The following is a 6,115-nucleotide window of genomic DNA, read 5'->3' as shown; positions in this document are numbered from 1 at the left end:
TCTTACTAAATAAGTATTTAGATTCTTTTACTCACCACAAAAGAAAGACTGATTTAATGGATAAAAAAAAACTAAATGGTTGAAGAATCTTGTATGAAATCCATAAGAAAAGAGGTAAGTAATAGAGACAGCAGACCATATAATGGTTAAAAACATAGATTTTGAAATAAAGTAGACCTAGATGTAAATGCAGGCTCAACTGATTACTAACTTTGTGATCTTGAGGAAGTAACTTCACTTCTGTATCAATGTCCTCTGTACAATGAGAAAAAATAATATCTACCTGATCAAACAGTTATGAGTTAAAATCTCTAGAAAAATACCCAACATACAATAAGATCTCAATAAATGTGAGGTCTTTGTTGTTATTAATGCCACTCAGATGAAATATAGTATTTCAGAAAATCAGTATTTAGCCAAGCCTGTGTCTCATTTATAAAATGACATAACTTAGGTGTGAGAGTGTCGATATTAGAAAGTGTTTGCAATTTTCTAGTGAATAAAGATCTCTTTGATGAGATTAGATTTGTAAAAATACTTTTATCTTTTATGAAGTTTCATAAAAAATGAGAATGGGGGATGGAGCAAATAGCAACTACCATGTTCTAGGCTGGGTGTTCATTGTATTGGCATTTAGTGTTGAGCAAAAAGTGAATTCTTTTGGTTACCTCTAAAGTATATTCCAAAAATGTCTGTATCCTTTGCCGAACTGTCATTTCCTCAATTAAAGCCCTCACTATCTCTCATCAGGACTATACAATAACCTCCTCTCCAGTCTCCTTGCTTCTACTCTTGCCTACCCTCTAATCCATTAGCTATCGTAGCCAGAACCATATTTTAAAAATATGAACCATATTATGATACTCCCCTAATTAAAACTCCTTGAGATAAATCCAACCTCCTTATCATAGCGTTCATGGCACCTAGCCTCCAAGATGGCCCCCAGTGGTCCCTGCTTCCCAGTATTCACACCCTTGTGTAGTTCCCCTCCACACTGTAGCAAGGTTGGTCTGTGTGGCCAATAGCATACGTCAGAGATGATCATATGCCACTTCCAAAAATAGGTTATAAAAGACTGTGGCTTCTATTTGGGGCATTCTCTCTCTCACCTACTCTCTTCCTAACTCTCTTTCTTGGATCTTTCTCTCCGAAGGAAGCAATATCATGTTATGAGTAGCCCTGTGGAAAGACCCACGTGGAGAGGAGCTACAGCCTCAGGTCAGAAGCCAGCATGGAACTGAGGCCTGCCAGCATTCACATGAACGAGCTGGAAAGTGGATTCTTTGGCTCCCGTCAAGCTTTGAGATGGCTATAACCCTGGTCAACAGCTTGACTGCAACTTCATGAGGGCCTTTGAGCCAGAAGTACCAGCTAAGCCATTCCAAGATTCTTGACTCAGAGACACTGTATGAGATGTTTGTAGTAATAAACTATTGGGTTTTGTGGTAATTTGTTATATAGCAATAGATAATAATTACATAGCCAATAACCTGATCCTTGTCTATTTTTCCATTCTCAATTCTTATTACACACATAGTTACACACATAGGCCTTCTTTTAACTCCTCCCAAGGGCCAAACTTTCCCCACCTCTTTGTACCTGGAGTTCCCTCTGTGTAGAATGCTGATCCTCTAATATTTGAATGGCTGGTTGCTTTTCAATTGTCAATAATTTTTTCCCCTTGACTATGCCTACCTAACATATATCCCATATTTTACTTTGCCTGGCACCCTATTTTCTTAGCACTAATCATAATCTGCAATTTCCCCCTGCCCTGACACATTAGAATGAAGCACCAAGAAAGCAGGGACCATAACCATCACATTCTTCATTCATCCTCTATTTTTATTCAGAGCATGGCATAGAGTGAGACCTAAACAAACACTTGTTGAATGAATAAACAATTGAAACATTTTTTTTTCAAAAGCAAAAACAAAACAAAATACATAGAACTCACTTCAGATATTAGATGGTAATAGAAGCCAGGCATTCTTATAGTAAGCACTGAATAGAAAGGTCATGTTTGTTAGTGGAAGTACAGTTTTGTAATGATAACCAGGGGAGAGTGCAGAAGATACTTACTTCATCTGGACCACAACAAACAGAATACTGAACAGGAAAAGATGCCGTTCCTGTCTCTCCTGGCCTTTTTTGAGTTCTACCCTGCCATCAATTCTACCCTGGCCTTTTTTGAGTTCTACCCTGCAATCATAGCCCTATTGAAGCACATAAATGATGACAGAAATACACATGCGTCCATGCTAGAGGAAAGACTTTTCCTGTAACAGACCAAACACCCAGATCTTTAGTCAAATGATCAAATAGGAGATTGAGTGTCTATAAAAATATAGCTTATAATTGGTCAAGAAATATAAAACTATTTTTTAATGTGACGCCATCATTTCCTAACTGATCTCCAGTCTATCTCCACACATTAGTCTTTAACATATTTCATTATGGAAATTTTCAAACAATGCAAAGTTGAAAGTTTTATAAAAAACACAGGTATACTCTAACCTACATTCTAAATTAAAATTTTAATATACTTGCTCATCATATACCTATCATTATCTACTCTTTTGTCTACTCATTAATCTCTGTGATGATGAATAACTTAATATCAAACATAGAAACTCATTTCCTTTTCTTTCAAAGGACCCCAATTTATTTATTTACCTCATTATTCACTTATGCATCTCTTTAAATTATACATAATGTGTGCTTAATTAGTAGTTACTGAGCATAATAGCATTTACATATTTAAAAAGTAACTGTCTCAAACATCTCCAAATTAATAGCAAGCACATTTTCAGGAAATTTAGTCTAATGCAATGATCTGTCTTACTGATGAGATAAAATATAGGAAAGTACTATTACATTTTAAAAGTTATCTTGATAAAATCATATTAAAATAACAAAGAAAACTATATAGAGAGATTATAACATGATGTACTTGTTTGAAATATGTAGTATTATTTCCACTTCCTAATTAACATCAATGATTAAATGATGCATCATATAACTCATATTATAGTCTGAATTCTGACTTGGTTTTATAGAAGAGAGTCTAGTAATAAGATAATGTCAGGATCAAAATGAACTAATCTTGTAGGTTACATGGATGAATGGCTGGATAAACAGAGTTAGGAAGCCCTTAAAGGCAGTAAATATGCAAAGGAAAAATTTTAAATTATCATCAAAATGCTGTCTGGAGCAGACAGCATACGTGATATAATGAAAACAACAATCATATCAACGTTGCTAATATTTAAAGAGCAAGGAGAATATAAACATTAAATAAGCAAAGACAAAACAGCAATATGGAAGGAGAGGGTAAAAAGCAGAGAAAGACACTATTATACAGTGACACTAATAGAGCAAGAGCCATACCCAGAGACATTATTGCCAAAGAAGAGAGTGAACTGCACAGCCTACTTATAGCCTTGACACAGAAGTCATTCAAAAGCATTAGGAATTCACTCAAGACAAAGCTCTTGACAAGACATTATAAGAAAGACGAGAACAAGATCTTATGAGCATTCTCTCTGGGAACTTTAAAAAATTTACATACAAGTTAAATATAACAATGTAAGCCCACTTAGAGAAAAATCTGAGTTTTAGAACTTCAAACACTCCATTGAAAGTGGCAACATTTCAAGAAGAATAGCTCTAGTCTATTATGAAAGAATGAACAGAGACAGAATCCAATGGAGGATTAGAGAAACCTCTCAACCAATTCAGTCACTTGTGTGGCCTGTTGACTTAAAAATACTGTATATCTTAATTATGAACTAAGTACAATTCGTTTGAGTCATCTTCTTGAATCAGATAAGACTGCCAAACATATTTATGCTACTCAAGGAAATTTATATGTGTAGTGATTACAATGCGATATGGTTACATGTTCATTTGTTTATTCTTTCATCAATGAATCAAGTTACCAACATACTAACTGGGCACTCCAGTACTTTGAGTACTTTGGCTCCGGTGGTAATTACATAATGGTACACTATAAGGAACAAAGGGTAATATTTGGTTAAAGGTAGTTCCATCTACAATTTCTGGATCTATTAAAGTTAAGAAGTATCATCTATCCTTTCTAATTAAAAAAATTAAGAAATATCATACTAGACCTAAGAATTAGAAACTCCTCGAGGCGATACACACAAGGCAGTGTCTTAATTTATCTACCTCCTCTGGCTCACTTATGTCAAAATGTCAATACTCAGGTTCAAACATAAATGAGTTGATTCCATTAGTTGATTTACAATAATAGAGAAAACCTAGTTTTCCCGTCGTCTTTTAACTACTACTTTACTAAAATAGTTACATAATACATTTCACAGTAAGGAAGAACCACATAATAAATACTTGCTTTAACACTTTAAAAAAATTACAACAATAAGTTGATGAAGTCTCTTAAAGGAAAAATTCATTAGAGGCTTTGAAATAAATTTTAAGCACACTTTTGGTTTGATAAATTTATTTTGAATTAAATCATATGGGAAATAAAAGAGAAAATCATATTTTGTGTATGCTCTACAGAAAATAATATTAAAAGAATGTTTTAATCCAATGTGTTGTTTTTCTATATGGAGATGGCTAAACTGTTTGATAAGGTTTAACTTTTATTTTTAAATCCCAAATCATAGTCCATATTTACAAATACATTGCTCTGTTACTTACATATTAATGACTGTCTACAGTGCATTAAGCACTATTGAAGGCCCTGGGTATAAAGCACAACACCATAACATGAAATAATTTTAAAATCAGTAAATATCATCTGTTAGCTTGCAATAAAATATTCTCATTCATTTCTTTTTGATAAAAGCACCCCCAAATTTAGATAACTGAGCTTTCCAGATAACTTGGTTGTTTATTGACTCATACCAAAAATGTCTATATCCTAGTATGTTAGGAGTATCAGACATATAATAGGCATTATCATTATTTGTTGACTGAATATACTACAAATGTGCTTCTTAGTACTTAATCATATCATTATCTTTTATGGTCTGTGTTTATGTTGTATCCATATGCCATATTTTCCCAAGTGGATGGTAAGCTCCTACTGAGCACTTTAACTACACTGTGTAGCAAGGTAGGATCTATGTCTTATTTCTGAACCTCTTTCTAGAACTATGCCTTGCACAGAGGAATCAAATATTTGCAGAAGAGAGAGCCAAAAAAACAAAATGGTGTCATTAGTTTCTTTTCCACCTAGAACAGTAAAGTGGAAAAGTACCTAATTTATCACTCAGAATTCAAAACCAAACCCCAAAGTCACTTTTGCTCTGAATCTGTGTTGGTAATAACACTGGAGTAGGGCACAGGTGGGAAGGGAGGGTCTCTCTTTTGGTGGATGATTATCACAGGTCCAGTGGAGGACAGGGTAAAGCAGGTAACCAAGTCACTTGAGGGGAGGCTGACCCATTTGATTAGTTACTCCTCCTGTTCTATATCTAACTTTATGATTATAGCACCTTTACATTCATGCCACTCCATTTCTGGAATTCTTTTCCATCATTGAACCTAAATAAAATAAAAGAAGAAGGGAGGAAAATTCTAGAAAGATGAATATTTGACTTCACGCAATGTAGTTCATAGTGGCGGAGGTTTTTTCAAGGAATCAAAGCATTTCTCAAAGTGAGAAAAAGCTGAAAGCTATTCAAAATGACCTGAGCCAACCGTTTCCCTTGCCCAGGTTAACAGATTCTCAGACTCCCTCCTCTCAAAGACTCGGTTTTGTTCACATGTATAAAACCATGTGCAAAGATGGCCGAGAGTGGTTTTGGAATTCTAACCCCTGATGCAAGGGCAAATTATTCAGTTCCTTACAAAATACTCAACAAATGTTTGATGAACTGAAATCCAACTAAAGAAAACAAGAAGCATTAAGGCACTCACCAGCTGGTGACCAGTCAAAGGCAACCATCATCTTAAAGTCATCAGATTAAAAATCCTTTCGTCATTCTCAAAAATTTTTTCTCATGTTCGAATTATCAAGCAATCGATCAAAATGACCATAAATTAATGCTAAACAACAAATGTCTTAATTTCTATTTTGTTCAAAGTCTTTTAAAGTGCTAGTAATAAATGGAATACTTATACA

Source organism: Pteropus vampyrus, unplaced genomic scaffold (assembly GCF_000151845.1).
Source record: "Pteropus vampyrus isolate Shadow unplaced genomic scaffold, Pvam_2.0 Scaffold110, whole genome shotgun sequence".
In the NCBI taxonomy this organism is placed as follows: domain Eukaryota; kingdom Metazoa; phylum Chordata; class Mammalia; order Chiroptera; family Pteropodidae; genus Pteropus; species Pteropus vampyrus.
This window is presented reverse-complemented; position numbering follows the sequence as displayed.